Consider the following 17,429-nt stretch of genomic DNA (forward strand, 5'->3'; position numbering starts at 1 on the left):
AGGTATTTAGTTTCACAGATGCAGAGAGCGGAAGAACTGGACTGCTTTAGTAACCATAACGCTATCATTAATGATCTGAACCTCTCTGGCTCAATGGGTGTAAGCAATTCAAACAATTGTAAATGGATGCAGACTAACTGCTATCTGTTCTTTTCCAGCAGCATTCTCCTTGTAGCATCCATAAACCGAGGACCCTATTGTCTCTGAACTATGTTACCATATGGCTTGACTTCAGTGAGCTTTGCCTTTACAAAAAAGGGATGCTTTAAGGAATTAAGTTCTATGTTGAAGTGTTTTCTTACTAATTAACACACTTTTATTGCTCTTTCAAATATTTAGAGACAATCTAAGTTTCACTTAATGATACCATTGGACAAGAAGAGCCCCTTTCTTTTCAGATGGCTGTCTATAGTTTAATTATAGCTCTATCCTGTTAATTTCTGCTTCTCATCTGCTACACCTGCAGACTACAATGCTACAATGATATATCTTTTATCATATGTGGTAATACAATAATTCATATTTTACCATACTGACATTGCAATTGAAACCAACCAATAATACAGAAGGGAATTTTTAGAGGAATAATAAACAGTATAAAAGGTGCTACAAACACTTTGCTAAACTGCAAAACCCTGTGTTCTGCATGCCCTGTCTGTGTAATTAAACCACAATCCCCCAAAATCCATAATTACTACCCACAGACATGGGGTTTAATAATGACCCACAACAGAAAGAAGCTAATGCTCTGGAAACTCTGAACTAATGGAGTAACAGATTTTTATCACATTTGAATTTTAAACAACAATAATTTTTATTGAGAAACACCTCTTCCTGAAACCTTGAAGAGCTTTTGCTAATCAGAGGAGAAAGGTTAGCTAGATCAGGAGGGGTAGTCAACCTGTGGTCCTCCAGATGTCCATGGACTACAATTCCCATGAGCCCCTGCCAGCGTTTGGACATCTGGAGGACCACAGGTTGACTACCCCTGAGCTAGATGACTAGTGAGATTGAGAATAATACAACTTCATATCTTTGTATTACTGTATTTACTGGTGTATAGGACGACTGGGTGTATAAGATGACCCCCCCAACATTTCCACTTAAAATATAGAGTTTGTTATATACCCGCCCCGCCCCTGCATCTCCCTGTGACCGGCACTAGTGTGCACGTGCACATGTGCAAGCTCTGCGTAGACAAGGGGCGGGCCGGAGTGCCACTGCTTCCCGTCGAGCAGAACATGCCGAAAAGGCTGGCACCCCTGTCTCACTGCTGATGCTCACTGCAGCCACGCTGATGACCTGCTGCGGCCGTGCTGGATACCGCGCGATACTGGATGATATGTAGAATGAGGTGGGCGGGCATCGGGAGGCCACTATGGGCAGCTATGTCTACCCCAAATGAAGTGCACCCACTTGGAGGTATGTTTTTCAGGGGGGAAAAGTAGTCTTATATGCCAGCAAATACAGTACTTTGTTTTCTGTGTTGGAAGAGGAGAAAATACTGGTCGACTTATAGCACCATAGCTGCACACTAACAACCTTTAGAATGATCACTCACAGTTCTTTCTTCTCATAGAGCTTCTTCTGCTCCCTGGGCAAACTGAAGGCAACAGCTAGAGCAGAACTGGAGGAAGATTTGGGCAAGTCCAACAGGTGACAGCATATCTACATGCCTACTTTGTGACAGTGATATTAGCAAAGAGGTTTTCTTCATCACCACTGCATCTGTGTACAGTTATTCAACTGAGATTTTCCAGGGGGTAAAATAGTCTCATCGTTTGCATCTTTACTTTGAAAATTTGGTAGCTCCAGGTCACTTATTTGTAAGGCATTTTATGGCTGCAATCTCCTCCATTCATAGTGACCAAGATTTACTGGAGCAAAGTCTTATCACAGTTGCTGAGGACACTTTCAGATACTGGGACCCAAGGATATAGACAAGCTGCTTCCGGGAGAGAGACTTAACATTTCAGTTTTCAAGCCTTGCCCATTCTGGCTTTACCCTTGCCCTTTACCCTTAAGGAAAAGGTTCACAGTTTGGGAATCTATTAAATCCACTTCTGCAAAGGAATGCCCAGACAACGCCAGTAGTGTAGTATTTTTCATCAGATTCAACTAGTTCACCAGCTTGTAACATCTATCATTTGGACATCTGTCTTCAGAATCATGTCTAATAGATCCCAAGTAGCAAACCTTTTCATTAACTGGTCTGCCAATAGTATCCATTCTTTGGTCACCTCGAGGTATGATTACTTTAATTTATTCTCTATGGAACTATTTGAAGATGGCTTGGAAATTTCAATTAGTCCAAAATGTAGAATCAAGGCTGCTAACAAGCATAACTGTTGAGCACATTAATCACTTCTGATCCCAATCAAAAGGCCTGATATAAAAGTTCTATATGGCCTGGTATTAGGGTAATTAAGGACCCCCTGCTGTCAGATATACCTGTTTGATTGGTATGGTTATCATCTCAGGTTATGCCTCCTGATTTTCAGAAGTAAGGTGAGTCACAATGAGGGAGGTTTTTTGTATGTAAAAAAAAAATGAAATGAAAAGAAGCCACTTCATGTTTTCTTTACATATATACTTATATATACTGCCCATCCAATGGGCTTGCCAGCATATGGGTATTCCCACTTCAGCTCCAAGCACAGGCTGCTAACTGAGCTGCTTCTCACAAATCCACTGCACATTAAAGCTGTGCTAATTGTAGGGCTCCATCTGCAGAAGGGATCTCTCTACCAAATCTGTTACGTTTTCCAGTGCCTTGCCAAAACTTCTTTTTCTTCCAGGTCTTTAGAAGTTGTTAGTCTTTCAGGTGGTCTATCAGAATTTGTACTGGTTTTAGAATTTTAGATTTATATTAACTTGTTGTGCAATCAGTTTTTAAATCTTCTGGCATTTAGGATCTGACAAGCTAGGAATCTGCAAGGACTTGCTGTGGTTACTTCATTTCCCCATGTATTCCCTTCCCACAATATTTTTTCTTTCTTTCTCTTCTGTTTACTCTCCAATGGGGACATTTACATAATTATATTCCCTTCCATTTTATCTTCAAAGCTGCTTTTTCATTAGCCTGAGATAGACAGTGATTGGCTCATAGTCATCCAACAATCTTCCATGGCAGACTGGAGTCTTCCAAATCCTAGCCTAACACTGGCTTTTAGCTTTTCCTCCCACTGGCATCCTCTCCCTGGGAAATTTGGTCAGATTACAAAAGCTGTACAGCAGGGGTAGTCAACCTGTGGTCCTCCAGATGTCCATGGACTACAATTCCCATGAGCCCCTGCTAGCAAATGCTGGCAGAGACTCTTGGGAATTGTAGTCCATGGACATCTGGAGGCCCACAAGTTGACTACCTCTGTTGTAGAGTAGCAAGTTGCTCAGGCGAGTTGTGTGGTGGCGACCATCGTGCACAGCCAAATCATGCATGGAAGCTGCTGCTGGGCCCAGGTGAGTGATGTGGTATCAAGTTGTAGTTACAACTGCACCTGGGTGAATTGTCCTAATTGCATGGTAGCAAGTTGCTTGGTAGTTGCTGCTAGGACTGGTTCTGAATTGACTCCCTTCAGGACAGGAAGGAAGGGGTGACTAAGAACCAAAATAGCCCTAAAAATGGCCCTGACAGTCTTTTACTGTCAGAAACCACAGTTTGAAGGTGGGTAATATTGTTGTGGTTGTCTAGCAATTTCCATAATTGACACTCGCTTGGTATTCAGTTTTAACTATTATTTGAGGTTTCTAACCCCTTATGTTTTTGGGGTTTAAAAAAAGATTTCAGGTATTTTTTAAAACTTTTGTTTAGGTTTGTTGAAAGATATGTCATTGCTCCAATCTCTGTATCATGAGCTGTATCCACATTTGGGGCTATTTTGAAAATTATATATTTATTTTTTCAGTTTTAAGAAGGTAAGGCTGAAGACTTGTTCTCTGGGTTTATGATACTGGTAGAGAAGTTGACTTGAAAGGTCATGGTGATCCATGCTCTGATGGCACACAAATTAGAGTACTGTAATGATTTTTTGTGGGGCTGCATTTGAAAACGGTTCAGAAACTTCTGCTGGTACAAAATGCAGCAGCCAGGCTACTGTCAATGACAGTAACATGGCTGAAAATAATGAAGCTAGCATACAGAGGATATAACATATAACTATTATATAAATATAAATATTACATAAAAACGTACCTTGCATTTTTTCAGAGCCTGATGAACTGAGAAATATAGCAATAATGGAGATGTCATTTGTAGAAAATATAAGATGGATTGACAGATTTTAACCAGGCATCTTAATTTTTGTTGCCAAAAAGATTAATTTGATCATCTGCCTGTTCCTGGATAAACCTGCTCAATTACTGTGGTCATCAGTTGAAGCTTTTCTATATATGCCACCGTTAACTGAAAGAAAGTGGGTGGCATCATAATACAGCCATTTATCTATGGTATTTTGAGTTTGGAACATCCTCCCTACAGATATTCAGTACCAATAAAGATTAATTTATTTATCCAGAGTATTTGTTGTTGTTGTTATAGTTATTATTTTGGTAAGATATTTATTGTTATAATTATTATTTTAATAAGATATTGTTTTATGCTGAGGGTAATTCATTGTTCATATTAATTTAATTGCCTGTAAACTGCCTCAAGGTACTTTGGTAGAGAGAACAGGATAGAATTAAAATAAACAATTCAATATTATAGATACAGAAAATATGTATCAATCTGGGTTACTAACAATGTTTGATAATCTCAACATACATATCTTGTTCCTTTCCCATTCTTTAAGAATTCTGTGAAATTTAAAACTTGCATATTCATCAGTTGAGATTATAAAAATATACTATTTTAGTTACTATGTATTGTTTGACACACTATATAGACCATTACTTGTTAAACTATTATCCTGAATAGGAATTTTATAGCAGGAGAAAGTATGGTAGACAGGGATGTGTTTTGTTTTTATGGTACATCTCTTCAACTTCCTTCCCTTGTAGGTATGAATTTTTCTCCTTTTTTATTTCCCTGTCTGTCTGAGCAGACTTATTGATTTATTTTCTTCTAAGAAAAATGGCTGTCCCACTCTTGTCACTGTATGAAAATTTTCTGCTGGCTCAGCCTAGGAATCTGAGAAGCTGGGATTGCCCTTCAATTTAAACCACTGGGATGGCACTTGAAGCTTTCTGAAATTCAGAAATAACAAAATATTTTATTCAACAGAGAGGGGAAAAGGTCAGGTGAAATCAAGGTGTAAATCTTGACGTAACTCAGTAACAAACTCTGAGGTTAATTGGTACATGCACTGACTTCAGTTCATGTTTTAAGCAATTAAGAGTTTCTTAAGCTATTCATAATAACTTAGAATCTTTAAGATGTACACTTTCTTTGAGTGTTCACTGTCTCTTTTGGTTTCCAGAAAGTTGGAATACTCTATCATGTGCCCAAACTCCTTCACTGAACACACCAGTACTCTTCTTGAGCTTTAGTGCCCCTTCTGGTTTCAAAAGGCAGTTTCTAACCACAGCAGACCAGGGATCTCTCTTCTGTGCTATCTCCCTGTTCTAAATGAATTGGGAAATTCTTCTCTCTCTAGATTTATCCCCTTTTCTTGGCCAGGATGGGAGCCTTCACCTAACTACCCACTCTTCCTTGCTATCCTTCCCAGGATTCCATATGTGTTAAACTGTTCTCAGTCAGGGCTGAACTCAGATTGAATTTCTCCTCAGCATTCAACTCTCAAGTCTTTTTCTCCTCAGTTGATGCTAATCATTAGATCTCTTGGAACAGTCTGTTACTCAAGGCTGTCCCTTCCTGTAAAGAGTTAACCATTCACAGTTTTTTAAATCTATTTGTACAGCATGTCCAAGCTTTTAAAAGTGCAGCATGTCACAATTTTACATCATCTCCCCCCTCCCAGCATATATAGATATTAATAGCTTTCCCTGTCCTCCTTTGGGGAGGCAGAGAGTAAAAGTCTTCAGGATTTGGGAAAAGATTGGGAGTACTCCTGGACAAAACCAATGGGGGTCTCTGTGGATGTGCCTTCCTAAAGTAATCATGGCCTGATTTAAGGAAGCAGTGACAGCCCAACCCCTCTTTATCCCAATGCACATAATTGGCTGTCTGTCTGATGGGACTGAACAGGAATTTACTGCTGCCTTCCCCAAACTTGTGTATTCAGTGCAGTGCTCACCACTGGAATGTTGAGAATTCTATTGCAATATTTATTTTATATATGACATTCCTTTTACTGTACTGTATTCTGTTTTTGTAATCCACTTTCTGTATTATCTGTTACACGAGGCAGATAAGGCTGTGGTTATAAAGGCTATTTAAGATAAAGAGGCATGCTGTGTAGTTTTACAAAGTGGTCTCTGCCCCAAACTTTCTACTGACAAATAGCTTTTTATAAGACATTAGAGAAACAGGACATATTCTTTTAAATAAGGAGGTTAAGTAATGAGGCTTAGAACTTAAGTTATATCATCATATCATATATGAGGCTTAAGTTATATCATTTTAGAAGTTAACACTTGGGTACTCAGGACAGTTAACAGCCAAGCTTTTGTTTCTTAGGTAAAAATTGGCCTACCTAGACAAGGTTTCCATATTGCAAAAGCAAGCTCCTCTTAGCATTAGCCAGTTTCCCTCATTAACTGGTCCCTAAAACTACTTCAGTCTTCTAGTGCATTCACTCTGCCAGTCTGCTTTATCATAAAAGAGAGACTCAGATTAAAACTGGGAAATTCTCCTGAGATAGAATGATCATCCTACCCTTTGTAAGCACAGCCTCTTTCCCCAAGCCTTCACTGATTCACGTTACTTGTACTCAAACAATACCCTGAGACAGGTTCTTGTACTCTGGAGATGAAAACCATATCTGATCTGATCTGACACTGTAATAGCTTTTTCTCTTGCACTCTCCATTCCCATTGGGCTTCCTCAACTATCCATGGGCCATGATTGGTTACTAGCTGTTCTGCACATACACCAAACAGGCATAAAAGCAACTGGTGAGACAAAAAGGGGCATCTGCTCATCCATCAAACATGCCTAGACAAAGTGGGTTTCTTTCCCTTTTTCATTGTTGTTTCCTGTTCCCAATTCTGTAACCCTAGCCCTGCACTGTTTGTTGGAGGTCTTTGCTTTCTGACTGAACTGTTTTTAAAATTCTGTAATGCATCTTAAGTGTCAGTAAGAAAGGTGAATTATAAATGAATACAATAAAACAACTGATTTGACCTGTGAAGTTAGGGTATTACAATTCACTAGTTGGATCACAATTTACAGGTTCAATGTAGGTCCTCACTTCAATCCATGTACTTTGTGTCTTCACTGCAGGTTGTAGTAGCAACAAAAAAATCTTAATGCCATATGCGGCTTAGTGTGTCAAGCCTTTTTCTGATGCCTACCAAAGATATACAGAAATTAAGAAGAGTTGGTTCTTATATGCCCCTTTTCCCTAACTGAAGGTGTCTCAAAGCAGTTTACAATGGCCTTTCCTTCTTCTCCCCATAACAGACGCCCTGTGAAATAGGTGAGGCTGCGAGAGTCCTGATATTACTGCTCAGTAAGAGTACCCACCCCCTTCAAGGATCGCTGCCTTGTTGTGGCAAGGGGGCTTGCGTAGTTCAGTGAAGCTATGAGCTATACCGTGCAGGGCCACCCAAGACGGACAGGTCATAGCTGAGAGCTCTGACAGAAGGTGATCCACTGGAGAAGGAAATGGCAAACCACTCCAGTATCTTTGCCATGAAAACTCTATGGACAGTTCCAATAGGCATAACGATATGACGCTGGAAGATGAGCCCCTCAGGTCGGAAGGTGTCCAATATGCTACTGGGGATGAGCAGACGGCTAGTACGAGTAGTGCCAGAATGAATGAAGCGACTGGGCCAAAGCCGAAAGGACGCTCAGTTGTGGAAGTAACTGGTGGCGAAAAGACAGTCCGATGCTGTAAAGATTTTTATTCCATAGGAACCTGGAACGTCAGATCCATGAATCAAGGTAAGCTGGACATGGTCAAACAAGAAATGTCAAGACTGAACATCGACATTTTAGGAATCAGTGAACTAAAATGGACAGGAATGGGTGAATTTAATTCAGATGACCATCAGGTATACTACTGTGGGCAAGAATCTCGCAGAAGAAATGGAGTAGCCTTCATAATCAATAAGAGAGTAGGAAAAGCAGTCTTGGGATACAATCCCCAAAATGACAGAATGATCTCAGTTCGAATCCAAGGCAAACCATTCAACATCACAGTGATCCAGGTCTATGCCCCAACCACTGCTGCTGAAGAGGATGAAGTTGATCAGTTCTATGAAGCCCTACAACACCTTCTAGAAGCAACACCAAAAAATGATGTGCTTATCATCATGGGGGATTGGAATGCTAAAGTAGGAAGCCAAAAGATAACCGGGATAACAGGCAAGTTTGGCTTTGGAGTACAAAATGAAGCAGGGCACAGGCTGGTAGAATTTTGTCAAGAGAATACAATGGTCATAGCAAACACTCTTTTCCAACAACCCAAGAGACGACTCTACACATGGACATCACCAGACGGTCAACACAGAAATCAGATTGACTATGTGCTCTGCAGCCAAAGATGGAAAAGTTCTATCCAGTCAATAAAAACAAGACCAGGAGCTGATTGTGGTTCAGATCATGAGCTTCTTGTTGCAAAATTTAGGCTTAAATTGAAGAAAGTAGGGAAAAGCACTAGGCCACTCAGGTATGAACTAAATCATATCCCCGACGAATACACAGTAGAGGTGACAAATAGATTTAAGGAATTAGATCTGATAGACAGAGTGCCTGAAGAACTATGGACTGAGGTTCGTAACATTGTACAAGAGGTAGCAACTAAAACCATCCCAAAGAAAAAGAAATGCAAGAAATCAAAATGGCTGTCTGAGGAAGCTTTACAAACAGCTAAGGAGAGAAGGGAAGTGAAAGGCAAGGGAGAAAGAGAAAGATACACCCAATTGAATGCAGAATTCCAGAGAAAAGCTAGAAGAGATAAGAATGCCTTCTTAAATGAACAGTGCAAACAAATAGAAGAAAACAATAGAATGGGGAGGACCAGAGATCTTTTCAAGAAAATTGGAGATATGAAGAGAACGTTTCATGCAAAGTTGGGTATGATAAGGGACCAAAATGGTAGGGACCTCACAGAAGCAGAAGAGATTAAACAAAGGTGGCAAAATTATACAGAACAACTATACAAGAGCGAGCTTAACATCCCTGATGACCACAGTGGGGTAGTTACTGACCTGGAGCCAGACATCCTGGAATGTGAAGTCAAATGGGCCTTAGGAAGTCTGAGCAACAATAAAGCTAGTGGTGGTGACAGCATTCCAGTTGAACTATTCAAAATCTTAAAAGACGATGCAGTAAAAGTGCTACACTCAATATGCCAGCAAATTTGGAAAACTCAACAATGGCCACAGGATTGGAAAAGGTCAGTTTACATTCCAATCCCAAAGAAGGGCAATGCCAAAGAATGTTCAAACTACCGCACCATTGCACTAATTTCTCATGCTAGCAAAGTTATGCTCAAAATCCTACAAGCTAGGCTCCAGCAATATGTGGACCGAGAACTTCCAGAAGTACAGGCAGGATTTCGAAGAGGCAGAGGAACTAGAGATCAAATTGCCAACATACGCTGGATCATGGAGAAAGCTAGGGAGTACCAGAAGAACGTCTACTTCTGCTTCATTGACTATGCTAAAGCCTTTGATTGTGTGGAGCACAACAAATTGTGGCAAGTTCTTAAAGAGATGGGAATACCAGAGCATCTTATTTGTCTCTTGAGAAATTTATATGCAGGTCAAGAAGCAACAGTGAGAACTGAACATGGAGTCACTGACTGGTTCAAAATTGAGAAAGGAGTTCGGCAAGGCTGTATACTGTCGCCTTGCCTATTTAACTTGTATGCAGAGCACATCATGAGAAATGCGGGATTAGAGGAGTCACAAATTGGGATCAAGATTGCAGGGAGAAATATCAACAACCTCAGATATGCAGATGATACCACTCTAATGGCAGAAAGTGAAGAGGAACTAAAGAGCCTGTTGATGCGGGTGAAGGAGGAGAGTGCAAAAGTTGGCTTGAAACTCAACATCAAGAAAACAAAGATCATGGCATCCGGCCCTCTCAATTCATGGCAAATAGATGGGGAAGAAATGGAGATAGTGACAGATTTTATTTTCCTGGGCTCCAAGATCACTGCAGATGGGGACTGCAGCAAAGAAATTAAAAGACGCTTGCTCCTGGGGAGGAAAGCTATGGCAAATCTAGACAGCATCCTAAAAAGCAGAGACATCACCCTGCCAACAAAAGTGCGTTTAGTCAAGGCTATGGTATTCCCAGTTGCAATGTATGGCTGCAAAAGTTGGACCATAAGGAAGGCCGAGCGTCAAAGAATTGAGGCTTTTGAACTCTGGTGCTGGAGAAGACTCTTGCGAGTCCCCTGGACTGCAAGGCGAACAAACCGGTCAGTCCTAGAGGAGATCAACCCTGACTGCTCTTTAGAAGGCCAGATCCTGAAGATGAAACTCAAATACTTTGGCCACCTCATGAGAAGGAAGGACTCCCTGGAGAAGAGCCTAATGCTGGGAGCGATCGAGGGCAAAAGAAGAAGGGGACGACAGAGAATGAGGTGGCTGGATGGAGTCACTGAAGCAGTAGGTGCAAACTTAAATGGACTCCGGGGAATGGTGGAGGACAGGAAGGCCTGGAGGATCATTGTCCATGGGGTCGCGATGGGTCGGACACGACTTCGCACATAACAACAACAACAAAGAGTACCCTATCAATGCTGTGGCAAGTCCAAGGTCACCTAGTTGGCTGCACGTGGAGGAGTGGAGAATCAAACCTGGCTCGCCAGATTAGAAATCGGTGCTCATAACCACTACACCAAGCTGGCTGGATTTTCTACAGCAGCTGTCCCCAACCCGCAGTCCGGGGACTGGTACAGGTCCATGGATCAGTCGGTACCAGGCCGCAGCTCCTCCTCCTCCTCGGCTGCTGCCTCGGGGGCTGCCCTGCCACTCTGCCGCTCACCTTTGGTGCTCTCCGGCGGCCACCATGGCTGGGGCTCCCCCTTGGCATGGCACTGTGCAGCTGCTGCTGGCAGCACCCCCCAGTGGGTGGCAGGAAGTCAGGGGCACCAGTAGGAAAGCAAGCAGAGCAGGGGCTCAGGCAGCGACATCCCTCGGCAAAAGACTAGCCCCCCCCCCGGGCCTCAGTAAAATTGTCAAGCGTTGACCAGTTCCTGGTGTTAAAATGGTTGGGGACCACTGGTCTACAGAACTCTTATCTCAGGTGCTATGTTGTTAACTTCCCCACTTCCCCAAAGGAATACCTAAATGCAGACCAGCACAGATTTTTCTTGCCACGTTAAGGACAAAGCTATATAGTATAGCACAGCTCCATTCACTGGTAGCTTCTAATGGGTCATTAAATATGCTTTTTCAGCTACTTTGGACAGCTTTCTGCCTTATGCAACCTCTCCATCATTGCCATGAACATCAGCTTCTTGAGCAGCTCCCATTGCACATCATATGGCCCTTATTCCCCTTGATACCATATAAACTTTAGAGAACTATTAAAAATATCTGCAGCCCTCAACTATGGTGGGGAAAGGGTATGATTTCATGGAATGTAGGAATTGAATGTGAAAGTAGAAGCAGCCACAATATTTGGCAATCAGAAGTGGCTTCCGAACTTCCAGTCACCATGAGTTGCACTGCAATCTTGTATCCGGCATAACGATTTCTCTTTTATCCTTATAGACTATTTATGTCTACATCAGGCCCTACTGTTGTCATGACCATTATATTACCTGCCCTACAAGGATTACATAAAATTTGAATGGATTCAGAAACAGATAATACATACTAAATGCACTGATATACTCCACAGTCCCATTTCCTTTATAAAAGCATCTTGCTGAACCATTTTGTTTTACAGGCCTATTATATTTTTATAAAATGGCCTTCCTGGACAATTTTGTTTTATACAGTTTGAGGAATGACAAAAACATGAGAACTTTCCTGATCTTGTCAGACAGACCATTCTACAAGGTAGGAGCCACAAGAGAGAATGCTTTTGTATGGGTAGCTGTTAATTTTGCCCATTTTAAGAACATTTCTATGCTGCCTCTTTAAGAATCTTGTTCCAGACAACTTACCATTAAAAACCCTAATATAAAAAAGCCACTAAAAGTAGCATGGGAGATAGCACTGCACTCCTTAGAACCCCACAGAACAAGTTCTACACTGCAAACAACAGGTTTTTCATGACAACTCTTTGAGACTGATCCATAAGGAACAATTTAAACCAATTCAACTATGGGCAGCCCCTCAAAAAAGGCAGTTTGTCACATTCTGTACTTGTTGCAAAACCATTTTCAAAGGCAGTCCCACAAAATACACAGCATCAACAGTGACTGAAGGTAGATTCTTGTCCTTCAGGAAGGGCTACAGCAGGTCAGTGAAATGGGGGAGACAAACAGAACTCTTGGACATTGTCTGGTGTACAGAAGCAAAGTAATATGTAGAAAAATCCCCAGATTTTGAACCTGGAGGTACTTACTTTCACCACATACTACTTTATTTCCTTCTTTCCTTTGCACAATTCTGAGAAAACTGAGTAAAATGAAACATAAGACTTCTATATTTCTCTGTAAATCTTTCAACTGTAAATTTCACATTCCGTGCTATGTAGGTACATAGTCCCAATATAAATACTAACAGGAAACAATGAAAAAATTCCGCAGGACAAAAAAATCGATATATGTAATTTGTAAGCAGGTATATAGATACTATATACAACTTACTTCTCTAGTGCTACTGAGCCTCTTAATCTTTCTCCAACAATGTTAATTAGCCCTATTATCTATTTGTGTGTGCAAATGCTTCCTCCATTACAAAATTTGACTGGTACCTCCTTTTAAATGATGCCAGCCATCTTTAATAGAAATTTCTTCCTAATCCTCCCCCTTTTCAAGAATGCAGTGCTCTAAAATTTCTGTGATACAGAATGTACAACCAAAATAAAAATAAAACCCAAGGCATTATCATATATTTCTACTACCACTTGCAACATGACCTGCCTTTGATCAACAAGTTTGTATAATGCCAGACAAATAGATATTTCTTCTAGTACCCACAACAGTATAACAAATGACTTAGTCCAGAGAACTCTAATGTATATGCCATACTAGATACTCTTTCCCCATAAGAATATTACTCTCATCCCCATCTGGCTCTGAACTTGGTCTCTGATTGCTCTTTACACATACACACAAGGGTCACCACTCTTTGCTTTCTCTGATTGCTCTCTCTCTCTTCCCATCCTCACTCTATATATCCTGACAGATTTCAGTAGCTGCACATTCCCCATACAAAGAATAGTAAGTGCCCATGACTCCCATGTTGCTCTCACCTCCAGCAATGCCCTCATCCTCTTAACAGAAGTAATTTTGGTCTCAAAGAAAATGACAAACTGGGTGTGTACAGATCCTAAATTGCAAGTTAATAGAAGCAGTAGGAAGAGCCTTTTGTGGCGCAAAGTGGTAAGGCAGCAGACATGCAGTCTGAAAGCTCTGCCCATGAGGCTGGGAGTTCGATCCCAGCAGCCGGCTCAAGGTTGACTCAGCCTTCCATCCTTCCGAGGTCGGTAAAATGAGTACCCAGCTTGCTGGGGGGTAAACGGTAATGACTGGGGAAGGAAATGGCAAACCACCCTGTGGTGAGTCTGCCAAGAAAACACTAGAGGGCGTAACCCGGTTACTATGACCCGGTGCTTGCACAGGGGATAGCTTTACCTTTAGAAGCAGTAAGATGACATATCTCTTCATTTTGCAAATTTACATATTTTGCATAATTCTATTTTAGGAATTAGGCTTGCCAGTAGGGTGGTATAGAAACCAAATAAATAAAAAGTAACTTCAAACCTCACAATTAAAAAAAATAGGTATCTTAAATTCATAGTCTTTGTTAAGCATCTTTAAACAGCCCGTGGCGCCACGGGCGCCACGGACTAAATAATTCGTTAAGCCCCCTTGAGGTGGGCTTTGTCCGTGATGAGGAAAGGTCCGGGTTGGACCCTTCCTCACGACAGACAATTGGAGGGACCAATTGGCAGGCGCGAAGCGCCTGCCGATTGGTCCCTCCGATTCCCAGCCGGAGCAACTGCGAGCCGCGCGCAGCGCGGCTCGCAGTTGCTCCCGGTCTGACGCGGCGAGAGGTGCGAAGCGCCTCTCGCCGCGTCAGGCCGCCGCCCGAGGAACCCCCGGCAGTCGCGCGAAGCATGGCTGCCGGGGGGTCCCTCCCTGGCGGTCTGACGCGGCGAGAGGCGCGAAGCGCCACTCGCCGCGTCAGACCGCTGCCCGAGGGAGCCTGCCTGCCTGCTGCCTAAAAAAGCCTGCCGCCGCCGCCGCCACCGCCGCCGACCAGCCCACCGCCGGTGAGTCCTAGCGCCCGCTGCATTTCCCTGCAGCGGGCTTGCTTACTAGTTTAAAATAATTCCAGAAATTACAAGAAAGCATAAGCTAAACTTCCCAAGTATAGAGATTTTAATAGTGAGTGAATATTCTTCGATGATATACTTTAGCACTACGCTTACTGCAGGCCATGCCACTTCCCCTCTGAACTCTTCTCTGAGAAGAAATTCAGAAGGACACCCTTCTACTTCAACATTATTATCAAACCAGCAACTGTTCAGGGGGCACTTAAGTTACTGTACCCATAGCTGATGAAACATTATTACTCCCACTAACAAGGTTGTGATTTTATGTTTGTGAAGTGTAAAAACTGGCTTGTCAGATAATGCTCCATTAGACAGATATAATCTGTTTTGGATGGAATGTCAGCCTGTGGTTATCCTTAAACATACAGCTTGTATAAAAGCACTTGGGCAGCTGGCACTTAAATACACGTCAATTTAATAAGTTAAGAAAATTCAATAAGTTGGATTTATATTTAGGTTTTTGCTATTTTAAGCTGATTTATGATGCTCAACTTCCCTCTCCTCAATGTACGTGCAAATACTGAAAGTTGAATTTTATCTTAATAATCAACATAAACAGTTGGAAGAAGTAAGCAGAGAAGTAAGCTTTTAGTCCTCCTCCAAGCCCCTTTCCCCTCACAGGACAGCACAAGCTAGACATGCCAACATTCTTTCATTGTCTGCCCTGTAATTCATATTATGATCACAGAAAAAACCTAGAAAGAACTGCCCATAAAGGCCTTGATGGATGATCTCTGGTGTCAGCTGGATCGAGGGGGATGGGGATCCTTGTGATGCTTGATCTGTCAGCTGTGTTTGATGTGGTCAACTATGAGCTGTTAGCCCACCACCGTGCTGGGGCCAGGATGTGGGGGACAGCCCTTCAGTGGCTGTGCTCCTTTCTCTGGAACTGGACACAGAGGGTGACTGTGGGGGAGCAGCTGTCATACCCCTACTAGCTGCCTTGTAGAGTTCCTCAGGGTGCTGTCCTCTCTCACACACTGTTCAACATCTTTTTGTGCCCTCTGGCCCAGCTTGTCCAGTGGTTAGGAGTGCAGACTTCTAATCTGGTGAGCTGGGTTTGATTCTGCGCTCCCCCACATGCAACCAGCTGGGTGACCTTGGCCTTGCAACAGCACTAATAAAGCTGTTCTGACTGAGCAGTGATATCAGGGCTCTCTCAGCCTCACCTCCCTCATAGAACTATATTATCAAAGCAGCAATTCTAATTTCCAATAGTCTTCAACAAACAGCCGATGAACTCCACTCAAATCTGTTTATGACTTTAGTGCTGAGGCCAGTTTGTAATGGTGTGTAGAACATTTGAAAATATATTTTTCTTCAAGTTTTCAAGCCAAGAAGAGCCAGCTTTTCAAAAAAAGGAAAAAAAAGACATAGAAAAGATTTATGTCATCATGATATTTTGTCTTATGTCCACTGTAAGTTCTAAAACTGAATTAAGCTGCCGTTCAAAGGCTATAGACAGCAGTCCATTTCAATCCATTAGTTTGGCTAAATGCCTTCATACATTCACAAAGACAGTCATTATCATCAATCTTCCAGTTATAAGGACCAGTAGACTAATTGTTTATGCACTACCCAGGAAATACTGGTGTTTTCTCATTGCTTGCACAGTTTCAAAAAGAACTCAGTAAACAACTAGTCCAGTTAGAATGCACAAAGCTAATCATTTAGCTGCTCAGCTAAGCAAAAGTGCTATTCTTGCTTTATTTACATTCTTGGTTCAGAGGTGGAGCATCATTTTGGATTTCCTGAAATACCACAGTACAGAACCTTTTTGATATGTTGTCTGTAGGAACTGTAAAAACAGATTTGATGTAAGGATGTTAAATGTCTTTAGTAGGAAATTAAAGGCTGTTAAAACATTTTCTACAGACTACCATTTGAATTCAATTACAATATTAGCAAAACAACTTTATGCCTGTGCAGTTGTTTATACTAATTATTTAAAATAAGGGAAGGGAGGATTGTACTATCAGGAGATTTTATTATATTTTACATAAAAATTCTATTTTGGAAACTTATGCACAAACTTTCAACTTTTCTGAAATATATTGCCGATAAATGGAAGAGATCAGGGTGGCATATTTTCAGGTTCAAGATATTCAGGAAGAAAAAGTATGATATTATTTAGATGTTTTGCCTACATATTCCTACAGACACCCTGCTGGCAATCAAAGGCTCTGATGATAAACAGGTAATTCATTTATTAGCTACCATATTTGCTAGAAAACATGCACTAAATAATGCAGCAGAGAAACTGCAGTTCTTTCCCATTACTGTCTGCTGTGGGTGTGAGAGTATATGTATGTGCTTGAGAGAAAGAGAGAGGCAGGCAATGCCTATGCTGCTTCTAATTATTCCAATTATCATGGCACACTATGAAAACTTGATTAATAACACTGAAGATATTGTTGTGGCAATTAGCCATATGGTTGTGGGACTTTATTCTGTCACGATTCAGCCATTAGCATCTACTTATGTTTGTCAGAACAGTGCATCCGTGACAAGTTGAAGTTCCGCTCACCTTGCTGATTCCCTTGTGAGTAGCACTAGAGAACTGTTTATTCCTGGGAGCCCTTTCCAGAGTAAATTTTTCATGTGGCATCCGGTCTGACTGGGGACAAATGTCAAGTAGCTTATGCGACGACCCATCAAATCAGGCTCTTTTTGTAAAGGTACTTACTAAACTGCTTGTCATACAGACTTAGAAAAAAACACACACAACAATTTGACCGGGAAAACGAGTGTCAAGCGACTTGAACGGGATATTTCGAATGGTTAGTCATTCAAACAATATGTACCTTCCATTATTTAGGCCGTCTGAAATGTTCCATTATGATTTTATACAACTCTCAGGCATGCATTACACTACACGTGAAATGTATAC

At 41.6% G+C, this 17,429-nt stretch overlaps 1 protein-coding gene across 5 annotated transcripts in view; it reads right to left on the bottom strand.

Annotated features, from left to right (window-relative positions):
- The window catches only part of TBC1D5 (TBC1 domain family member 5), a 297,140-nt gene that overhangs the window by 71,741 nt on the left and 207,970 nt on the right, over positions 1–17,429 (bottom strand). The window lies entirely within an intron of this gene.

This window comes from Paroedura picta, chromosome 11 (assembly GCF_049243985.1).
Source record: "Paroedura picta isolate Pp20150507F chromosome 11, Ppicta_v3.0, whole genome shotgun sequence".
Taxonomy (NCBI): Eukaryota; Metazoa; Chordata; class Lepidosauria; order Squamata; family Gekkonidae; genus Paroedura; species Paroedura picta.